The following is a 24,155-nucleotide window of genomic DNA, read 5'->3' as shown; positions in this document are numbered from 1 at the left end:
CCCAAATCCCTTGGGGTTTGCACCAGCACTGGTGTTTATCAGGGGCGGTGGCTGCTCTGGGCCCAGGCAGGCGCTGCCTGTTTGTTTCAGCCTGGGTGTGGGAATGCTTTCCTCCCCTCTCCCGCTGCATCTGACTCAGAAAATGTTTGAAAATCCCAGGTTTCTCCCATCTCCTGCTTCTCCCACTTTGGGTAACAGGAGGCTGAAGGATAAGCAAACAAAGGTGTCCTTATGCTCTGGAGAGCTGATGGGTCATGAAGCAGCAACTCCTCCTCTTCTCCTGCTGCCCTCCTGGGAATCCGGCCTCCCCATTGTTTGCAGCAGTTCCAGGCACGTTAAAGGCCTCCTTGACGTGGCTGTCACATTCAAGCCAGGGCTGGGGCTGAGAGAGGGCTGTTTTTATCAATTATCCAAGCTGCAGAACTCATTTGAGCCCCTTGCTGTGCCCGTGGTCCGTGTGTTCGCTGCTGGGCTTTGATGGGTGAAGAGGTTACAAAGCCAGGGGAAAAAGGCATCTCGTTACCCTGCTCATCTGCACCTGTGTGCTCACTCCTGTCTTAAAATCATCTTGCCAGTTTGTTGGAGCCAGAGTTTCCCTTTTTAAACCTTTATGTAGTAGCCAGCACTGCAGGACCCTGCTCCATGTGCAGGAATTGTCGCTTTAACTGAAGCAGTGCCACTGTACAGCTGTGAGTCCAAGGGGCAGAGGATGGCAGGTGGTTTATTTCCAAAATCCACTGCAAAAGCAGGGACCAGACCTGACCTCATCACGGTCTACGGCTTCCTCTTGAGGAGAAGAGGAGGGGCAGGCACTGATCTCTTCTCTGACCAGTAACAGGGCCCGAGGGAATGGCTGGAGCTGTGTCAGGGGAGGTTTAGATTGGGTATTAGGAAAAGGTTCTTCATCCAGAGGGTGATCAGACACTGAAACAGGCTCCCCCAGGGAAATGGTCACAGCACCAAGTCTGATGAGACTGGATTTAAATAAAGAGAAAGAGAGAGTCTACACAAGGCAGAGCAAATCTGGGACTCCTTTTCTCTGCCTCTCAGGACTCCCATCTGCAAGCAGGGATCAACCCTTTGCTATTTTGCTTTTTTTTTTCAAACAGTGGCTCAGATGCATGAAGAACTGCATCAAGCCCCTGCTGCAACACTGGGGTGTCATAAGAACAAAGAGGGAAATTCACAGGCTCTAGGTAAGTCACTCTGCATGCTAAGCACCTGGGAGAGATGAGGAGAAGCATTTCCAGGAGATCTGCTGAGGAGGTTTTTGAAAGTGTTTTCAAGCCCATGACCTTGTCAGTACAGCTTCCGAGCCCTGTGATGGCCAACAAACCTTCGTCCCTGTGTGGTGTCCTCATCTTCTTTATATAAACTCAAGCCCCAGGCAAGGGCAGTCAGCCAAGCAAGCACACACAAATTCCTTCCTTCCCTGCTTCCACCCTGTGCTCTGCCCAATGCACGGGCCCCACATGGGGCCTTGGAGAGAAAGGTCAGGACCATTTGGTGTCCTCTTACTTTGGCTAGTGAAAAGGTGTCTCTGGCTGTGCAGCCTTCTAAAAATAAGCCAGGCTTGCAGAGAGGTTTTGCTCTCCACCACACACAGGAATAAAAGGACAGGAGAGGTAGGAAAGGTGTCAGGTAAGGGAGGTGTCCAAAAGCGGTGCCACGCTGCTTCCCTCCAAACCACACATATGCTTCCTCCTTTGTGTGTGCATCCTGCGTGCTGAGAGAGGGGCAGAGAGGGAAGCAGAGGCATCAGAAAGCCTCTCTTGCCACTGGCATGGAATGCAGACCTGCTGGAGGGGCCACAAAGAGACTCCTGCCCCGGTGACAGGCTGGCAGCAGGGGCTGGGGACATGGGCACGATGCCTGTGAGTGGGCAGGATGCCACCACGGCTGCAGTGGGGACAAGGAGAAATGCCAGCATGCTGAGAGGGGCTTCAGGTGGCCACAGTTTGGGGGAGACCTCCTGAGAGAGAGCCATGGGCTGCTCAGAGCAGTGACAGCCTCTGCAGTGGGGAGCGGCGGGTTTGGGATAAATATGGGGAAGATACCGGGTGTAATCCTTTGGGAACAGGGCTGCCTGCTAGAGGACAGGTCACCAAGGGAGATTTTAGGGCTTTAACTCCTTCAGGACTTTGAGGGGTCCAACAGCACAGAGCAGGTTGCAGAGTGGCTGTAGCATTGACATTTCAGGTGCTGGCGAGGATCTCCCACCACCAGAGCTGGCCAGTATAAACCAGTTCACTTCAGTGTTCATCTTCATCATTTCTTTCCTTTGGCTTACCATGGAAATATGTCCTGTGACAGCACTTCTCAGATTTTGAATACTGAGTCCAGCTTGATGTTCTATGAAAGGTATTTCTCACTTGACTTTTCCCAGGCAATCCTGCCTCGACCAATTAATTGCTCATCTAAACAAGCCCACAAAGTGTGACAAAGGCAGCAAGAGACAGTGGGAAAAAGTGCCAGAAAACCCAGGATTTACCCTGGCTTTCAAAATCAGGAGAGTGTTTCCATCACATTTATGGGGAGCTTGGAAGTTTTCATCCTGAATGCTGCATGTGGGTCCCCTGGGTACAAGGAGGGGGATTTCAACCCAAAGGGGTGTGCAGAGGAGGTCTGTGAGGAAGGTCAGAAGAATGGAGGGCCAACCCTAGGAGAAGGGACTAAATCCTCCTGGTATTGTAGATGGATTTTAGTCATTATATGAGCAGTATTATATTTTATGGCTGCCTAAAACAGCTGATAGTGGGATTTGAGAAATCACTGGCCATATATTCTACACTGTAATCAGGAATTAATCTGGCCAACTGCCCACAGCTCTGTGATTGCATCTCTCCAAAGAGCCTTGTAGTATTCCTTGAGGTCTGGGTAGATGGCAAACACTGGGAGCAGTCATCAGTCTCTGACAAGGCAGAGCAAGAGTTGGTGACGATAAATAAAGAGGAGGTCAATCCAATTTCCTGTGATGGGCCATTTGTGAGAGGGAAGGGGTATGTCTGTGTGAGAACCACCTGACATTGCCCAGGCAGCCATCCTGTTAACCACCCCCTCCTTCAACAGGTAAGAGTGTAAATGTACCTCTCCGAACCCGACTGTAATTTCACATCCTCAACACAAGCCCAGCTCAGGAGCTGTGGAAGTGAATGTCAGGAACACGGGGTAGAACTTGTGAACCCCACATGGTGATGGCCCTCTGCATGTGTGTAAGCCAAAACCTGGGGAAAACTTGTTTATGGGAGAGGAAACGAGAGCTCTTCGCTCGGTTCCTTCTGGGTAACTGCTGTGCTGTAGGTCAGAGCTGCCCGAGAGCACAGCAGCACAGGCAGCACTGGTGCCTACACTGGAGGACAATTCATCCAGCCTGGCTGAGCTAAGAGTAATAAAAAATAAAAGCCTTGGTGGTAACCTGGGAAGGCTGCTGTTCCCCCAGCAAAACAAAAGATTCCGCTAAAAACCTTCTTGTCCCCCTGTTTTTGACATGAATCACCAGGAAAGGCACCGTGCTGGGAGCCGTGATTTCAGCTCTCATCCCAGCTCTGAGCTTGGTCCACTTGTTCTGCCTTTCCCTGTCTGCTCTCTGTAGGATGGGGAGATTCCTTAATGGCTTTAAGCTGAAAAGGGCTGGGTTTAAATTGGATGTGAGGAAGAAATTCTTTCCTGTGAGGGTGGTGAGGCACTGGAACACATTGTTGAGGGAAGTTTTTGAAGCCCCATCCCTGGAAGTGTCCAAGGCCAGGCTGGATGGGGCTTGGAGCACCCTGGGACAGTGGAAGGTGTCCCTGCACATGGCATGGGAGGTGGAACTGGATGATCTTTAAGGTCCCTTCCAATCCAAACCATTCCATGATTCGATGATTCTATATATCATACTTAGAAAACATCTAAGGGGTTCTTCAACAAGCATTTGACAACCACAGAATGATCTTATTAAACGTGGGTGTTGGGTTGACTTGGATGATGTCCTAACCGACATTCATCTGCCAAACAAAACCGAGGTGAGGTGAGCAAACTGCGCTTCAGGCTATAAACAATAGCTGTGGTGGGCAGGAAATAATGCAGGTAACACTTCCAATTCACAGCTCAGCCATCCCTCTTAGAAAACACCTTTGGTCACAGGCAAACAAAGGTCCCCAAAGCTGATTTGATTCCTCTTTGCTCCTCAGCCCCTAGTGCTGCTGGAAACCTGTTTGTGTTGTGCTCTGCAGGGAGGGGGGAAAGGCAGCCAAGGGAAGCAGTACAAAATCTGCCTCTGGAGGTTCATTTTGCAGGGAGCTGCAGGGACTTTCACACACGTATAGAAACTTATTAATAATAAACAGAGTTGTCTGGAACATTCCTACATCCTGGGTAGGGGTTAGTGCTTCCAAGTCAGGGAAATCTAGCAGATGAGCAAAGAGGGACTGCGAGGATAAATGGGAATGTTGGTGTAGGGCTGCACCCAGAGGCTTCAATCTCTGGAGGAGGGGATGGGGAATTGCCTGCCCCCGATTCAGGAGAGCCAGCCCAGAGATCAGAGCCAACAAAGGCTGTTATTGCTGGCAAGAGCAATGAAATTAAAGAGATGTTTCACTATCCATCATCAGGTGTGTCAGTTTTCAACACTTAACGGCTGCAAGTTTAAGCCTTTCTCGGCTGCGTTTCCAGTCATTGGCTTTTAATTTCGGGCACAAAGGAGGGAATTACATTGGAAGTACTGCAGGTGAGATTTCCTCCCTCCTGCCACACATTTCCATGGCAATGCATCAGTAATGAGACTTCATGGGCAGCATCTTCCTTGCCAAAGCAGAATAATTAATTCTGTTCTTTACCTGGTTGCTTGTCCAAAATCGCTCTGGGATAATGGGATGAGGACTAAGCCAGTCCTTTCCTGTGGTATGTGACAGCCAAATGCCACACACCAGATCACATAACCTCCCCTCCTCGAAGAGCTGAGGTGTCTGAGGGGCAGAGCGCTGTCCTGAGATCTCACCAGGAGTCTGGGGCCTGTGCTCAGCCTCCCCACGTGTGGTCCCAGGCTTTCCTTTGGCACCCCAGGCTGAGGAACATGGGGCACATGTCAGCTCAGCTCAGTCCAGGTGGTGCTGAAGAAACCCTGCTGCAGCCTTTGCCATAGGTTCAGCCCCCAGGTGAAGAAACGAACAGAACCACACAGAGGGTGAGAGCAGCAGCGTATGGAGCATGGGAGGACTGAAGGAAAGAGCCCCTTCACTTTCACAGCCACAAGAATGTGTGTCAGAGAGAGATACAGGCTCCTTTTTGGCATTTGTCAGACAACAGCAGTTTTTCAAGGCAGCATCATATGGATTTTCCTTTTATAAACATCTCCCTCGTGGAAATCCCCATTGGTCCCTGCTATTCCAGCAAAGGAGAGTGTCTAATTCAGCTCATTTTCCCGCAGGAAGATCCAGCTGATTATGCAATAGCAATGTGTACCAGCACGTTAATGGCGCTTGGCACCTTCCTGGGCTGCACGGGAGGCAGGGGATATTGCTGTCATTATGGAATTAGTCATGCTGGAAACACCGCGGGGTTTGTTTAATCCAAGGAGAAAAGGAAAAGAATTGGTGGGGTGGGGTGAACAGAGGCAGCAACAGCAGCTTTCTGAGCCAGACAGAGAGGGAGCCAGGGCAGGACCTGGCACCTTTGCCAGCGAGGGGGTGTTCCAGCAGCTCCCCCTGTTCCGGGTGCCTGGGGGTGTCCGTGGGTTTCAACCAGCTGCAGGCTGCAGTTTGGGTTTTTTTCACCATGCAGGAACACCCCAAGAGCTGTTTGGCTGGATTTTAGCAGGTATGAAACAGTCAGGTCCCTGCAGACCCCCATGGGAGGAGTGGTCTGGAGGGAAAGACCCTGCCCGGCCTTTGCTCACCGAGGGGACACGCACAGGTTTCTGGAGAACCCGTGGTCACACACTGGGGATGTTCTTCTGTGGATGAGGAGAGGAGGGGTCCAGGCCAGTGCTCCCTGCTCTGCTGCTCTCCTGCCTTCATTGCAACACTGCTCCCCAGTCTGGCACTCTGCAGGTCCCCTCTGCCTCCCCAGGCCTTTCTGGGGTCAGGTACCATTGCCACACCCTTCCCCTCGTGTCCTCTCCTCTGGAAATACAGCCTGAGGTTACATCAGCCCAGTGGCCTCGGTCTGAGCCCTGGTTCCTGACCATCTCCTGGCCAAAAGGAGAGCTGTGTTGGCTGCAGGTGCCCCATGAGGTGCCTTAAACTCTTTCTGACCATTCAGGAGACATCTCTGCTGGTGAGCTTGCAGCAGCTGAGACCCTTTCTCACTCTGCTGGCTCTTCACCCCACCTGGGCTCCAGGCACCCCTCTTCCCCAGCTGCAGTTGTGTGCAAGCCCTCCCCATGCCACCAGCTGTATGCTCAGCGCCAAGGCACAGCTGGGATCGTGCCAGCTGGAGATTGTCTGCTCCAGTCTCCTCCTCCCAAGCCAAGATTTAATGGTTTTGCAGCAAACTCAGTGGCTGCTTGTACCCCACCTGTGCCTGTGTAAGTGCTGCTTAGATTTCATGTGCTGTGGAGGGCCTTCAGATGCTGCCAGCTGAGCTGGCCCTCACAGGGCCAGGAGAGGATTGAGCTGGACTAAATTAATGCACAGACAGGTCCCTAAAGCTGCTGTGAGCCACTCAGCCCACAGGAAACACTGCCACTCTGTTATGCCGTAGGGAACCAGGCCAGAAGACTTGGCCTAAAGAAAAGGGATGTCTGTTCCTCCTTCAGCCAGCTGCCCACACCATATCCCCTCTCATGGGTTTTCCTGCTGGGCACAAGGTCCTGACAAGGGACATTCTCTACCAATTGCTTCTGGTTCCACAAGAAAATGTCTGCAGCGAGCCTGGCTGTGTGGTGGAGCGTGTCCCCTTCCCTCATCTTTGTGGAGCAGAGCTCCCATCAGCAGCCTCCATCCCTCCCTTGTGGCGATGAGATGTGGTGGGGATGTGCTCTCCCTGCTGGGTACTGCTAATTAACATAAGAAAGAGTACCAGAGGCTATGAGGCATCGAACCAGAGTGTAATTAGCTACATGGGACTTGCAAAGTGTCTCAGTCCAGACAACAAGCAGGGAACCTCAGGGCCAGCCTCTGTCAAGGAGCTGCTGTATGACAGCAGAGCCCCCCGTGGGATGCTCGGTGCTGCCCTGGGTCATTCTGTGCCTTGTCCAAGGCTGTGTTGGGATGTGTGGAGTGGCCAAGTCCTTGCTTCCTGCCCCAGGTTGCCAACAGCACTCTCCTCCTCACTGCAGCTTATTTAATATTTATGCACCCAAGTGCTCGGGAGTATCCTAACAGTTTGTGTGCTCGAAAGTCCAGAGCTCTGCTGAGGTATTTTGCTGTCTGTGTTTCCTTTCCCCCCTTTTCTCCTTTGCATTGGGCCCTGCAAAGTGTTGTCACTGGGTCGGTCTGTTCTCCTGCGTGGGTATGGGAACAGGCTCCCAGCTGCTGTCAGGGTGTCTCCTCATCACCTCCATCTGCTTCTCCCAGAGCAGGGAGGGATGCCCTGGTGGGATTTCATCATCTCAGCTCCCTTTGCCAGGCCATGGAGCTCTCATGAACGCCAAGAAGAGGGTGTCCAAAAGAGGCCAGGTGAATCACACCTGGTTTTGGCCACTGAGCACCCAGTGGCATCCACAGGTGTCCACAATCAGACCCACACAGGTTGTCACACCCCTCGGCACTTGGGGACTTTAGGGACTGTGAGCCCAAGGTAGAAAATATCTTATGCTGCTTCTGGTCTCCGTGGTCATCTTGTGATGGGCTGGATTTAGATGTGCCTGGTTTAATCTATCTTTACTGGGATAGTAAGCGCACCCATTCCAATCTCTAAAGGCTTTTGAAGCCACAGACAGAGGGATCTATCCTCAAGAGGCTAAACCAGAGGCAGTAGGACACCTCCTCTTTTGGATTAGCCAAAAGGGGACAAAAATAGCCTCAATCCCACCGGAAGCCTGAACCTGGGCTGTGATTCATGCCCTGGCTGGCTGCCCACGAGGTTTGCACAGGAATTTGTGAGTGGAGCTGTCGGGTTTCTGGCCCCAGCTACCCTGAGTGCCTGCAGGAAGGATGAACCCTTCCTGAAACATGCCAAGGCTTGGAAAGGAGCATCACGTCACGCCTGGCAGGAGGAACCTGCTCCAAACATAATGCAGCTTCTGTTCAAGGCTCCCTTTTCTATTTTTACGTGTGTGGAGTGGTGTAAAATGTGATTTTTAATTTTGCTTTTAAAGAAACCCCACATGCAATGAAACACAGAGCAAAAGGACAGGAGCCACTCCGGGAAAGGGGTGATGGGGAAAGGGAAAACAAGGCAGCAAACAAAAATCTGTCACCTGATGATGTTGTTAGAAGAGATGTTTGGTCCTGTTGCTGCTCTGTGTGTGCTCTCCTGCTTCCAGCCTGGCAGCCCTTGCCTGTCCTCCAGGAAAAAGGAGTCAGGATGACTCATAGGAATAATGCTGACCCATTGAGCAACACCAGGGGCTTCATGGTGAGGATCTGGGGTGAGTGGAGCAAACCATGTCACAGCTTTGGCACTGAAATAATTCTCTTTTACAGGGCTTCTCACTTGGAAAGTGCTTTTTGCACTGATTTTAGACATCTTCTTCCCTACCCTAATGGAAGAGAAACAGACCTGTATGGCCAGAGATCAAGAAAGCCCCAAATGAGGGCAAAAAAATTATATTCACTTGCTTAATATTTGATAAAAGCCAGTTCTGTCTGAGACCAGGGTGGTTTGGTTTAACCACAGTGTGCAGGGGAGATTTATTACATGACTGCAGACAGAGGCTGAATCTCTTGGGTCATGCTGTTATCTCATGAGCAATCACTCTTGTCCATGCTGGGGTAAATGAGAAAAAGTTTGGGCGGAGGGAAGGGCCTCCAGGTGCAAGGGAAACCCCAGGGATGGTTTTGAATGGCAACTGTGATTGCCTGCTTTGAGATTTGCCCAGAGGGTCGGACACAAATGCTCATTTCCTTTGCACACAGGGTGGGAAATTCTTTAATCGTCCACCTCACATCTCCCAAAAATTAATTAAAAAATTTCCTTGGGCAGAAAAGCTTCATCTTTCCCCATTCCCTGTGCTTGCAGTAAATAAAAGCTGCTCCCTGCCGCTCCTGTCACCTCTCTCTGATCTCTGGTGTTTCTCAGCCCTGGTCTCACCCCAGAGTTCTGCAGCTGAAAGCAAAGAAGGTGGGATGGGGCTTTCTGCAGGGCAGATGCCACAGGGGAAGACAGCACAGGTGGCTGGGGTGGGAATGCAGGGCTGGACTCACTTTCCATCTGGAGGCACAGCACTGAGGCTCCTGTGTGGGCTCTCATCCCTCAAACCCTCTTTGCTTCTTCCCTTTCTGGGAGAGAGGAGCTGCCACCTCCCTCTGGAAGGTGAGACCTCACCTGGGGTAACAGTCACCCAGATGTGGGCAGGACTGTGCCTTGGTATTTTGGTAATTAATGGACTGAGTGGCTGCAAATCCAGTCCGTTCTAACCTCAGCAAGGTCCGTGGGTCTCTCTGCTCTGCCCTTGGCATGGGCAATTGGGGAGCAGGGACTGGTCAACAGCTACTGCTTAATTTTGCTGAGGATGCTGCTGTAGATCACTGCATTGGCCTAACACAAGGAGAGTCCTGGAAGAGCCTTTTTATGTTGGCTTTTAAGGGCTTTTATCTTAAAAGCACATTACCACTCACCTAAACAAGGCCAGAGCTGGAGCCTGGTTCATCCACAGCGTGATCCAGGGCATGTGTGCTGTCCCAGAACAGTTAATTCCCCCACAGGAGGTGCCCAGTGTCACTCCCAATGTGCAGGCGGGACACTGCAGTCCTGTTTGGGACAGCAGGAAGGTCAGTCAGGTAAAGATGTTGGATACAGGCTCACCTCTGCATGGGAAAACAGCACCCAAAGTGAGCCAAGGACATCGTCCCCCTGCAGCATTGCCTGGGCTTTGAGAGTGGGTGGATGTTTTGGGAACTATGATCCAAGGCAAAAATAAGCTGGGAAAACAGCCTGGGAGCCAAGCCCAGTGGAGTTCCTTAGCGCCTCATTAGCCTCCCGAATGCTGTGTCCAAGCTGCCCAGAAACACACTGAGGATTTCTCCTCTGGACTAAGCACCATCCATGAAACTCCTGGCAGGGACCTGGCCACCAAGGCTGGCTTTGTCTCCACCTGCCATGTCTTAAGTCACTGCTCCTGAGCTCCACTCACACGCCCCCTGAATCAGCTTTAGCATAAAAACCCAAACAAGGACTGCAATAAATGGATTCAGGTCCAGGTTGGGTTGTTGCAATGGGATGGGCAGAGCATGGGCTTCTCTGCTGGGGCACTGGGGACGAGGGGTTCATCCCACCATCCCCTCCCATGGCTGGTGTGAGGCTGGGTGACACCCTCCAGCTCACGGGCTGCTTATGGCCACTGCTCAACCCCCAAAGTAAGGGGGCATTTTTGAAGAGGATGGTGGGAAAAGTCCCTTTGTTTGTTTGTTCCTTTCTCCCATTTCTGTCTGGAGAGAGAGAGAGAGGATTTTTGGAAGTCAGTCCAACTCTCTGTATTGCCTTGGCTGATAGATTGGTCCCCCTCCTCACTTCAGTGCCATCGAGGAGGAGTTCAGACCAGTGCCTGATGCTAAACCCTGGGATGTGGAGGGAGGCACACTGGGAATAGGAGAGTGGTGCTTGGAGTGTGCAATGCCACTCCTACAGCTCTTCCCATTGGGAAACACCAGCACCAGAGGCAGGGATGGGAAGAAGGTGCCCTGTGGAGTGCAGGCACCAGTTCTGGGGGCACGTAGTCCCAGGCTGCTCACACACTGCCAGGCTCTGCAGCTGATCCCCTCACCTGGGCTCATTCCGAAGGTCTCCCTCAGCAGCTCTGCTTCCCAGAGCTGGAAAGGGCAGAGGGCTGTTTTTAATGAGGTTTTGCTTTGCTGGATGTTTGCCTGGTGTGGGCAGTGCCCTTCACCCTCCCTGCGGGCAGGGCCACTGCCCCTGCGCTCCCCGGCTCGCTCAGCACCTGGAGGTGGGAACCCAGCAGGTTTGGGGATAAAATATGGAGATTGTGGGTTGATCACTGCCACATCCCACTTGAGGATGGAGGATCCCTACAGGAAGGCAGGGCCCTGGCACAGAGTAAGGTGGAACAGCCTCCAGCCTCACTCCTGGAGAAGGTTTGTTCTCCACATCCTCCAGGGCACTGCATGGCACCACTGGGCTCTGACCTGCTTCCTCCCCCTGAGCAGCAAGGTTGGGATATTTGGGAGGCTTCTTCCCCCCACTCCTTCCCAAGGGCCCAGGATATGATTCAGCCCATCCTAAAGCAGGGCAGATGATTCACCTCCTCTAAGGGCCTGTGTCTTCCTACAGCGATAGAAAGATAGATAGATAGATAGATAGATAGATAGATAGATAGATAGATAGACAGGCAGACAGACAACTGAGATGATGGTCTTTGGATGCTGGATCAGGCCCTCTAATCTCTGGAAAACTGAGCAGCACCCTGACCTTGCAGGAGTTAAAAGTACTGGCTTAGAGGGTGATCTAGCAAGGTGCAGCATGTGGGAAAAGCACCAGTGCTGCTGGGTATGGGGCTGCTCCGTGCCCTGACTGCCTCATGCATTAGTCCATGCAGCCTGACAGGACATACCCTGTTTCAATCTGCTACCCAGCTTTAATTTTTCATGTTTCTTACGCTGCAATTTTTTTTTTTCCCTGAGAAATTATTTAGGCAGATGGCTGAGCTTGATATTAATACACTTATTTCAACATTTGCATAGAGCATCTGTTAGGGAAAAAAACCCCAAGTTTTGCAGGTTTAAAAAAAAAAAATATTTTTTTCATCTTCAACTTGAATTCCAAGAATCTCAGAAGACGACCACCCCTTCTAAGAATGCTGAAAAGCTTCATTTATATGCCAGTAAGATGGCACTCCACTGAAATGTCAGTCACTAGCAGATGATTTGGAAGGGGAGAGGGAAATGAATGTGTGTGTGTTACAGAACTGATCAAGTCTAGACAAAAAAAAAAGGAAACTTTGTAAAGCAACATCCTCAAAGGGTGGCCTAGACGAAGCTGCTGAAAAATTACATTTTTTTCTCTTAGAGGAGATCTGACAGTTTGTCTAAATCCCACATACCTCCTTCTTCCCTGGTAAAATAATCTCCCACAATAACTTTGGATTATTAATTTTTGGGCTAGCCACAATAAAATAAACCCTGATGATGTGGTTCATCACTGCACGTGAAGAAGGAGCCATCCCTTCTGTCCAAACCCTCTGGGTCACCTCCCTATTAAACCCCCAGTGCCAACACCCTGCTTCCACCCAAAGGACTGTCCTGATGCTGAGTTATTTTATTTCTCCCTTTTATGAGGTATGGAGCAAAGTCAAGTAGTAAATACTTTTCTGATGGTTTCAGCTGGCCTCTGCAGCACTGGGTCTGTCCTGATGAGCTTTAATAACAGTGTCTGCCTGTCCCTGAGAGCTGTAGGTCAGGCTCAGCTCTCAACCCAGACGTGCATTTGTGCAATTGCCTGTGCAAAAGGCTTTCTCTCTGCTTTAATTCCACGTGGGTTTTAGAAGCTGGCTGTTTGTGCCCTCAGTTTTTGCTCTGTCTTCCTCACAATTCCCACTCAAGCAGCACAGAGGGTGCAGCCAGGCAACCTAACCCCACTTTTTGACTTGTGATGGAGACTGACTGACCTCAGCAGGTCTCAGCTGAAGTGGAGTCACCCAACCTGCAGCCAGGTTGATAATGGGCAGTATCGTTGATTTGGAGTCATTCTGGATTTGGAGCTTCACGTTGCAAGGGCAAGACAAGCCTTTTGAGCTTGGTTTTACACATCCCTGTATCCAGCATCACTCTGGTCTAGGGTACTACAGTGAGAGGCAGTGTTATAAATCACAGCATATATATGCTTTAATTATTTTGTCAAAATGATTTGTAAGCTCCAACTCACTGGAAAGTACCAGGCTGTACCCATGGACCAGCCTTTTCTGGTCCTCACCTGTGTTAACTCTGCTTGTCACCTCTTCCTCCCACATCCCTGCTCAGGGGATGGTGCTTCCCTGACTCTGGCAGTGCCTTACCTTGGAAAAAGCCATGGGAATGGACCTGGAACTGCAGAGATATTTTCCAGCTTGAGCCAAAGTGCCACACGCAGCCCCTGCCATCCCCCCTGCCACATTCCCACCCCGAGGTCACTCAGTTTATCCCACAACAAACTTTTCTGGCAGGGTGTCAGCTCAGCCAGAGTAATAAAGATTTACAGCCATTGCTGAGGCAATGCCAAAAATACCTGGCATAACTGGCTGCATCCCAGAACACAGGTAAGGGGGCTGTGATTTCCCTCCCTTGCAGTGAGGGAGGGGAGATCTGAAGGGGTGCTGCTTTTTGAACGTTTTCCCAGTGTTTTTTGCTTCTAATGACCTGCTTAACCCGTGGCTGAAGGGTGTAATTTATGGCTCCGAAATATAACCAGGGGGTTCACGGCCTTCATGCTTTGGCTCCCTCTGCTTTATCACCCGGCTCATTCCTCACAGTTTTGCATGACAGCACAAGGGCTGAGTGCCATGAATGGTATGCAGATAAAAACAGGGGGGAAAGGCTTTCCTTCAAAGTCCAGCGCCAGGGGAAGAGTGAATAGGGAAGGGGGGATGGAGGGGAATGTGCTGGGGGAGGCTCTGGAGAAGCTGTGAGATGCCTCTGGAGCAGGCAGTGGGAGATACACGGAGTGGGGATGGGAACCTAGGGCTGGATGCAGCCCCATGGACACTGAGGGGCAGGAAAATTTCTCTGGCACTGGGATGGTGGGGGCGGAGGCGCTGATGGCCACACAGGGGTACTCCACCTTCCAGCCTCTCTGTGCAGCCAGGGGTTTGCTCTGGGCTTGCTCTGGCCTCACCTGCTCCAGCCTCAGCCCCTGCAAAGTGAAGAGACCCTGCAGGAAAGCTGAATGCTGTGCATGGAAAGGCAAGGAGGCATCCCTACGCCTTCCTCCATGGCAGCAGTTTGGGGGTTCAGAGTGAGGATGAGTCCCTTTCCCTCATCCTTTGGTAGGGGAACTCTGCCTTCCCTGCTCTGCTTCTCCCTGCTGAACTTCCTCCCCTGCAATTCCAGCACTATATTTAGATGAGAGGTAACATGAGGGATTGTTGACATGGCAGAGGACTTGTTTCCTCCTGGGGTTTCCAGCCAGGAGCAAAGCAGTGAAGCCTTGGGCCAGGCTATCTCCCTGCAGATGGACCCAGAGGATGCTCCTGCTCGTTCCTGGGGGCTGGAGCTGAGGTCCTGCACCTCCTCAGCTGTCCAACCTGCTGGCATCCCAGTTTGTCAGCAGGAGTGAGGCTGGACCATGGTCAGAGCCCTCTGCTCTGAGCTGAAGGATGAGGTGATTTCTGTGTTTCTGTATTTCTCACCCCAGCTCCAACACAAACACAATTTAACACTGCTGGAAAATGCTGAGTAGTGGATTCTCTTTATGCCCATGGCAAATCTTTGAGGAAGGTCCAGGGCAGTGGGGGAGTCATCCATGCCCAGTCCTCTCCCTGATCTCCATATATCCATGCAGAAAATAAAATCATGCCACTTTGCTTCCCTCATGCTTTTCATGGGAACCCATACCCAGAAATGTGCTCCCTTGCTCTGTCCATTTCCATAATTAAAGCAATAAGCAGTGGATGTGATTTAAATCAAGCCTGAGCTCTTGAAAAGCCACCTGTGGTGTTAAAAGCAAGTCAAAAAGTGTGCTAATAGAAGCGTTAACATTTCAGCTGTGTACAGACAGCGTTAATTATAACATTCCCCATCAAGCAGGGCGTTTCAGTGTCCCTCAGTGAGCAGGCAGTGGTGATGGGTTTGGGTCTGAGTGCTGGGCTCAGCAGCAGCACAGGTCATGAGGGGAACAATGCCAAGCTGGGCAGGCAGAAAGCATGGGAGGGGTGGTCTGATTTGCCAATTAGACCCCCAAAATGCAGGCTGGTATCCCACCCTGGGTCCCAGAGGCACTGGCTACCTGCAGGACAAATGGGATTTAAACACCTCTTTGGCACACTGAAATCATCCTGGGACAAGAGAGAGGACTAAAGCATCCTGTAGGGCATTAGTACCACCACTCTGGGGAGAAATTCCTGCAGGCTGTTTGAAACCTTTGCTATCTCTCCCTCAGGTTGTCTGTCCTGCTGTAAGGCCCCATTGATCTCCTCTGGCACAAGCAAGCAGCTGGTCCTTTGCTCATGAGGTTGAGTCCAAGTTATTAATTCCATTTATGTCCTCTCTGACAGACAGGAATCACTCAAGGTCTGGAAAGGGATATTCCAGCAGCAAAATGAGCTCTACCATCAGTCACTGCTATCCCAGGGCTGGTGCTTTGGGACGCTTGGGAACAATTTGGATCCATCCTGGCTCCAGAATCACAGAATCACAGAAAAACGAGGTTGGAAGAGACCTCTAAGATCATCGAGTCCAACCCATGCCCTAACACCTCAACTAAACCATGGCACCGAGTGCCCTGTCCAGTCTTTTTTTAAACACACCCAGAGATGGTGACTCTACCACCTCCCTGGGCAGACCATTCCAGTTCTTTATTATTCTTTCAGTGAAAAACTTTTTCCTAATATCCAACCTATACCTTCCTTGACACAGCTTGAGACAGTGTCCTCTTGTTCTGTCAGTTGCTGCCTGGTGGAAGAGACCAACCCTCACCTGTCTGCAGCCTCCTTTCAGGGAGTTGTAGAGAGTGATAAGGTCTCCCCCGAGCCTCCTTTTCTCCAGGCTAAACAATCCCAGTTCCCTCAATCATTCCTCACAGGGCTTGTATTCCAAGCCCTTCACCAACCTTGTTGCCCTCCTCTGGACACACTCAAGCACCTCAACATCCTACCTGAACTGAGGGGCCCAGAACTGGACACAGCACTAAAGATGTGGCCTCACCAGTACTGAGTACAGGGGAAGAATGACCTCCCTGCTCCTGCTGGCCACACAATTCCTAATACAGAAGAAATGCAGCTGTGTGAGGATGTGCTGTGCCCAGCTCTCCCCTGGGCTGTTGCAAACACCTTTACCCATTTACAGACTTCCTTTGCCCAAGCACTGGAGAGCTCAGTCCATGAGCAGCTTGACATCGATACTGCTCGAAGTGGAAAGCAGAGGAAAATAAAAACCAGGAGAGGTTTACATTCACCAGTGCCAAACTGTTCAAACTAAATAAATTTGTCCTGAGTTTGCTGTCTGGAAAAGCATTTCAAAATGCTTTGCTTTTCCAGGCTGTTGTGACGTGTTTGCTCACATGTGCTCAGGGACAGGCTCCAAGGAGAAACAATAACACCAGGACCTTCTCCGAAAAACCCTCAATTAACAGGATGCTTGGCACATGCTTAAGATTAAGCATGTGCTTAAATCCATCCCCCAAGAGCACAACCCTCAAACATAGTGGGGAATCCATCCTGGAGCCAGCCAGTAACTGATTCTCCAGAGCCATCAGCTGGAACTTAAAACATGTCCTCAAGTGCTCTGCGAGGCAGGGGCCAAAGTCCCACTGAGTCAGCTGAGCCTCTGCCTCTCCATTTTTAATTAAATTCCATTTTTACAGTAGGAAAAAAAGTGTTCACAAGCAGCTGATTAGAGCTTTTTCAGGTCTTTCGATCAGCATGGGACAGAGGACAAGTTAAGTCTAGCATTAAACATCCTCTGATGGCTTCTAGAATGACATATTTGTCTTAAAAATGTGTTATATTAGATTTCTCTCTCTTCCATGTTTGCTGCTTCATGATTTTGCCTTCTCCAAGTAAACCCTCAGTGTGTATGGAGGACAGAGCAGCATTTCTGCTTGCTCTGCCCCACAAAGTCTGTGTTCTACATGGCATCGGTCCTGTTTCTGCGGAGCTTCAGGGAGTTGGCATCCTCACCCTCACTAGACACACAGAAAATGGGGTGAAGAATTGTCCAAGAGCATGTCAAAGTTGGCAGCACAGCTGAAAATTGGGATATTTTGACAGCAAAGCGACTGCTTGCTCCACCCTCATAAGACCCTGCTGTCTGCCTGTCTCCATCCCTCACCTCCATTCAGCTCCCTAAACTCCTGGTTTTTCTTGCAGGGAAGCTCTTGCAGGATGTGGAGAGCCTGGTAATCTGACTGTTTCCTTGGTATTGCTTTACCATGACTGATTAAAGCCCTTGATGAGCCCTCCCCTGCCACTCACCACAAAGGCAAGCCTGCTTTTTCCATCCTGGCTGCTCTGCCTGTGCTCAGACTCTCCAGGCATCTCCTCACTCGGCTTTCATCACTTCCAATGTACCCACACGGACTTTATTTTTCACACTAAGACAGATTGAAAAAACTTCACTTTCTTGACTGCTGTCCCCTTGGCCTGCCACTAAATACTCTTCATCTTATGGTATGCTCTTGAAAAGCATATAGATTCAAGCCCTGCCTCTCAGGACTGCCATTTAGCTGAGATCTATGTGTTATTATTCACCTCTCCCATCTCTCCTTGGAAGCCAGTCCACTCACCAGCGTGGCTGGATTCCCCTGTTACACATAACACCTGCCTTTTCCCTGGATGCAGGTGTTATTTATTGCCTCTTGCTCTCTTGGCTACAGAGAGGATAAAACCACCCCAGCAGCTCCCCGCTGCTTGGAGAGGTGCAGTGGCCTCATCCCTGGGCACTCTGGCGCGAGCTGTGGCTGCTGGCGAGCACCGGGTAGGAGATCTATCTAGAGAGGAGCTGTGAGCACAAACCATGCCAGACTCACCAGGCTTTCCCAAACTCACCAGGAGACCATGAATCACCGCTCACCCTAATGGTGAGGCAAGGGCTGGTGGCGGTGATGGGATGGGCAGCAGCAGCAGAGGGGATTCCTGCCACGGCCGCTGACCACAAAGAGGGTGAGCGCTCATGCCTGTTCAGCTGTGCTTTGATTTTCACTGATGTCAGCAATAAATTCACTCAATCCAGCTCAATTAATACATTTCTGGGACCCCTGAATGCACCCAACAGAGTGTGTAAGATGTGTGGACCAAGCATCATGATCAGAAGATGAACACGCCTCCCTTTGTCTCCCACTTGGTCTGGTTGTCTCCTTGGTGCTTCCACTTACAGCAGGGGAAATATCAGCCAAGCTGCAGGCAGTGACTCCCCAAGGACTTTGCTCCGTGGGGCAGAGACCTTTCATTGCAGGGGTAGGCAGGGTCAGCAGAGCATCCTTGTCTCAGCTATGGGGTGAGGACAACCCAATAAACCCACCTGCAGCAGCCCCCAGCCCTTCCTCTGCAGGCAGAAGGGTGGACATGGGTATGCCCAAGGGCAAAGTAACAGCCCCTCTCCAATTTAAGCATCCTGTCACTTCCCCAACCTCACCAGAAGCCAATTCACAGACCTCTTGCTGCCTTGCTACTCCCAGAAGCCTTGAACCACCCCAAAATTGTAAGTCAGACTTTACAGCATCTTGAGATTAACTGAGGAAACAACATCTCCATCAAATTTTATTTTATAGAACAAGATACACAGGGTACTTTGCCTGGCTGGCTGCACTATGTAGGGCTGGGCTGTGTGGTGCTGTGGTGCTTTTTGCTTTTTCAGTGTTCCTTGCAGGGGTGAGAGGCTCACAAAATCATATTAAAAACTGAAGTGATATGTTGCACACAGTTTTCAGCTTCAGGACCCATGGGCTCATTTAAATAAAAAACCAAACAGATTGGGGAAGCTGGGAAACATGACTGGGGAAGCTGGAAAAGCAGACTCCAATAACAGGCTTGTTATCAAATGTCACCATCACTAAAACAAGAGAAGGAAAACCCAGAGAGAGTTTAATCCCTTTACAGAGCTGAGAAATCCAAGGCTGCAGACCCATTGTTCCCCTAGCAAGTCTGTTTGGGATGAATACTTGGAGATACAGTCATTTTCCTGAGCATTTTCCTGCTTAATGCTTGTTAGTGCTAATGAAAATCATACAGCCCGAGTTGTGCTCCAGCCAGTAATTCCTCTAAGTGCTGCCATCTTCACTGTCATCTCATGGAAGATGCAGGGGCAGAGCCTGAAGTACTGAACTTTAAATTGGTGCCAGCTTTAAACAAAGCAAAGCCACTGCAGAGGATGCAGAGGGGTCTATTGGGTTGTCCTTGAATTTTATCCAGGTGGATAGGACAGGCCACAGGCACCTGTCTTTATAATGATCCTAATAAAAGTGCAGAATTCTCCAGCGGATTCCTGAAAAAAATCTGGGGTGCCTGCAGGGGGAGAGCTCTTATCCTGCCATGTGCCCATGGGGTCCATGTCCCACCAGCCCCTATGTGGATGGTGACACACCATCCCTGGTCTCTGCAGGGGACAGTAAAGCTGGTGGAATCACCCCCTTAAAATTATTACTCAAACCTTCACCCTTTCTTATCTGCCATGGGCAAGAAGCTAGGTTAAGGATTTGTTGGTCAGGAGTGTCCAGACCACAAAGATCACACATTTCCTCTGTGATCTCAGTGAGTCTATTCACCTCTCGGCCTTAGCTTCCTTACTTTTAAAGTCTAGGCAATAACAGCCTCTTAGAGGAAGGAAGTGTGAGGATTTGTATGTTAATATTTGTAAGGCACTCCAGGGATAAGTTGAGGAGCTCCATAAAAATGTCTAGCAGCGATGAATGATGGTTTTTCTGGGCGTATCTTGAATCCAGCCCAGGCTGCTATTGTTCCCAGATCACCTGTGGGTACCAAGCATGGGGAACACATTCCTCAGCTGCATAAAGATGGAGAAAATGGGAGGCAAAAGGAAAACCTCACATTGCTCCGGTGGGTAAAGCCTTCACTCACAACTATGTATATCAAATCTGCACTAAAATCTGGATTAATTCCCAAAGATTTTTTCCATTTTTTGGACTATTTCTTCAGTGTTTCCTTCGGTGACCACGCTGGTAGCTGGTTGGATCTGATGTTTTCCCTCACTTGCTCCGTGATAAGCGATCTCTGAAGTGTTGTGGCTCTCCTGACAGGTCTCAGCCACAGATCTCATTTCATACAGGCCTGGGGCTGAGATTCCTCCCTTGCGCTGGTTGCTCCATTGGAAACACGGACTGAACAGCAAAGGTGTTGAGGGAGAGAAACCTGAAGTTCCCATTCACGTAGCTTGGAAGGGAATTTATTCCAAAACATGCTATTTTAGGCCTTATTTCTGCACTCAAAGAATAAGGCCCCTGTGAAAAAAGAAAAAGCTTTCACGGAAAAGTGGCTGCCTGCTGGTGGGCAGCAGAAGGTGATCCATGACTTTACTCATGAACAGGGTGGTGTTCAGGAAACTAAGTTTGAAAGTGTTTTCCATTCTAGGAAAGCACTAGAAAATCCTGGCTCTTGTAATATGACATTACTTCACTTGCTTTGCTGGGGTGATCTATGGCTTTGCAAAGCCCTACAGCCTTGCCTGCAGATGCAGCCACAAGGACAGGGTTGGGAGGAACTTCTCTGCTTGTCCTTCTGGATGAGTTGCCTTTTCATGCACTGATTAAATATGTAGCACTGTGGAAAGCCTGATTTTCTGCATGGCAGCCTGGAAGTCTTAGGCCCAGGGAATAAAAAGATCATTTACCAATGACACCTCTTTTACCCTGGTGGAGGGATCAGCACTTGGGCGTGATCATGGGGTTCAGGGGAAGCTGCAAAAGTGCAGCAGGGCCAAAAGCAAAGCATGCAACCTTGGGATTTTATCCATCTGCAATGAGAAACCCTGCTTGAGCAGCAAGGAGTGGAGAGGCTGTCACTGCAGATGGCTTGCACAGGCACCTTTGCACTCCCTGCCTCCCTGATGGGCACGGGGATGCCAACAACCACAGTCATCTGTTCCTTTGCTGCCAGGGTGGCTTGAAACTGGTGTGAGAGCTCAGCCCTGGCGTGGTGACAGGGGCAGCAAAGCGACGGTGACACCATCCTCGAAAGAGAGAGCTGCTGAGGACATGGGAATTGCTATAAATAACTCGGTGTTCGCTTGTGAGCTGTGCAGTCTCCACGCAGATGGGCAGAAATTTGCCTCAGGCCGGCGTCCTGAGACTCAGGGTTGTTCAGGCTTACCTGTTACAGAGCCAGGAGGCAGAGGAGAGCAGAACTAGGCCAGAATGTTGATTTTTAAGGCTTGTGAAAGGTGGCTGTCAGGCCCTCCATGTACATATTTGCACGATGCAGAGGCAAACACCAAACTAGCTGCAGCCCAAGGCAGCCCAATCAGGAGTCCTGGAGGGTACAAGACAAGGTCTTCCTGCACTTTGAGGAGACAGCTTGTGGAAACAGATCTGCTCTGACAGAGGCTGGTTTCTGTAGCTGGGAAAAGAGTGTGAATCCCAAAGCAGAGGGCCCTCGATGAAGCACAGCTTGCTGCCAAGGATCCCTCCTCCCTCCCCCTCTCCCTCCTCCGAGTCACTGACACTGGAAATGGTCCTGCTGATTAGACAGTGTCTGAGCTGCCGAGCCCGAAGCTGGAACATGGAGTACTGTTCTGATGCCCACGTTTTCAGAAGGAAGTTGAAAAATTGAGGAAGGTGCCAAAAACAGCCACAAAAATGATACAAGGGCTGAAGGAAATGGCTTATGCGAGACTTGCACAGCTCGAGCTGTTTGGCTTATCAGGAAGAAGATGGAGAGGACATTGTAGCTCATAAGTACCTTCTCTTGAACGAAACCAAAACAAAAACAGGTATTAAGCATGTCTTTAATCTATCAGAGAAGCCACAGCAAGCATGAAGTGGAGCCGGAGTGCAAGGCCAGTCAAACTCCAGCCAGGGAAAAGGATTTGTGTATTCCCCTTAACTGTGAAGGTTAAAACAACTCTGGGGAGGGGACCGTGCTCCATCTCCTGGGATCCAGGCAGAGCATTTTCTGATCATGCCACCAGTTCCTGGGTGCTGGACCTCAGGAAGATGGGGTCTGCTGGATTCTGGAGCTTGGAGGAGAGAATACAATGATCCCTTCTGGCTTGAGGCTTTCTCATCATTCCCAGCAAGGCAGGAAGAAGGAGACCAGCTGTTCAGTGGCCACAGCCCACATCACAGATTTACCACTCAAAGCAGGCTTGTATCCTCTGACCAAAAATACCAGCCCAAGGCCTGATTAGCAGCTGCAGACCCTGATGTTCAAAGGGCTGGTTCCCAAATGTGGTGGGACGTGACACTGGGTGTTTTTCTCCTTTGTGCGATGAGAGACTGCCAATAGCAGATGAGTCTTGGTCATACCGTGGGCAACCTAGGGTCAGACAAGCCCTTGACCCACCTGTGACAACTTTCTCTGGTGGAACTTCCAAGCTGGTGCCCCCACAAGAGGCTGTGCATGGAGAGCCATTTGCTTTTGCTCCGCGGCCAAAGCTGGGTTGAAAATAACTCTGGGCTTTGTGCGATGCAAACTCAGCAGCAGCCCCCAGAAATAGGCAGGACCCAGTGGCGTGGTTGCACATACCTCTGTGGGGCAGGGCTGGCCTAAAATAAGGGCTGACCAGCACAAGAAAATGACCTTCTGGAAATAGCCTGGCCCTGCTCTGTGCAGGCCCCATTTCCACCTGTGTAACGAGGTGTAAAACATTCCCCAGTCGAAACATTAACTTGTTTATATGCTGTCTCTGACTAGGTGTAAATACTTACTCAAGGCACGGACAAGGGAAAAAAAGAAAGAAAGAAAAAAGCTTTAAATGCTTTAACATTCAAGAAAAGTACTGTGTGTACCAGGAGTTTCAGCGATCACTTTGGGAGAGCCAAGCGCCTGAGCAAGTTAGCCTTGGATCTGAATAACCTTGCAAACGGCTGTCTGAGAGTGAGCAAATACCATGTTATTAAAGACAAATGAAAGTAGCAATTCAACTGAAGAAGACAAAGAGTTTTGCTCATGTAGTTGCTTAATAATTTTTTCCTGTGAGTGCTTCTGCGATCAAAGCTGATAAGAGGAAAGCCTCCTTTCTATTCATCGGCCTCCGAACGATTGTTTACTGAAGGTCTGATGCAAATTGCATGTGTCACAGTCCCCATTGCTATCTGGAGCCCGTGATTCATTTCAGCCTGAAGATTATGGTGCAGTGTGAGGCTTGTTTGTTCAAGAAATGCTCCTGCTGTAACCTTCTCGGGGGGCTCCATTAAACACAGCACTTCCCACTTCGTCAAGAATGTGTCTCCTATTTCCAATAAACACAACAGCAAATGAGGTAGGGAGAGGGACCCAAGGAAAACAAACACACTTGGAACAGGGACTGGAATTCCTGTTGCCTTTGAACTTCAGGGGAGTTTTTGCAGCTGGGGAACACAGCAGCAGGCGAGGACCATCTCGCATCATTGGGCTGAGCACCTGTGAAAGCCAAGGCCAAGGTGCTGTGCCAGGACAAAGTTACTTCCCCCATGAGCCTAGATTGCTCTGGAGGTAGCCAGAAGGCCATGAAGACTTGTGCAAATGTGTTCCATAGGGCTTTGGACCCCTCTGGGGTATGATATAAATTTTCTTTCATGAGATAATAAAGAAGCAACATTCTGCCTACTTTCCCTTCTGTGTGTTTTCTCCCTGCACCTACTGCCAAGGGAATTATTTCTGTCCAGCTGAGTCCTGAAGCCTTCCTCCATCAGCACAGATAGTGTCTGGCTGTCATTACACAGAGCCTTGCCCCTAAAGCACTTGCCCAGGTGTCAAAGAGGCCAAGTCTAGGCTGCTGTGGAACAGGGCACCCAAAGCCCCGTGTGTTCCCAGGAAAGCTGTGCAGTCCTGGTTCCCTGGCAGGCTGCCTGGGAAGCCAGATGTAGTGAGGTTGTTCAGCACAGACTCTGTGCTCTGTAGCTGTGGCCTTTGGAGAGTTCCCCAAGGCTGTTGTGTGGCTGTTCCCCTTCAAGGCTCCTCCTGCCTACCTGACTCCTGCATGGATTGGCATCACGGGACCACATCTTGCCGTGGGCTGCATGGGAGCTGCAGGAACGTGGGCTGCAGGATTCACTGACACTGTTCCTCTGGTGGTGCTGCTCCTCCGAGTTGTGGATCTGGTGCTGAGCCCTCACTCCCATCAGCCCTGAATTTCCAGTTGAAGCAATCTCTGCATGGAGCCTGCTGTGCTCTGACTCTTGAGATAGCTAATCTTGCCCAGGACTCCTCCTAGCAACAAATATGTTTGTGCCCAACGTGATAGTAAACACGAGAGGTGGAGTGAAAAGCATGCAGA

Source organism: Coloeus monedula, assembly GCF_965178545.1.
Source record: "Coloeus monedula genome assembly, chromosome: 1".
NCBI classification, from domain to species: domain Eukaryota; kingdom Metazoa; phylum Chordata; class Aves; order Passeriformes; family Corvidae; genus Coloeus; species Coloeus monedula.
The sequence above is the reverse complement of the archived record's forward strand: the minus strand, read 5'-3'. Positions refer to the sequence as shown.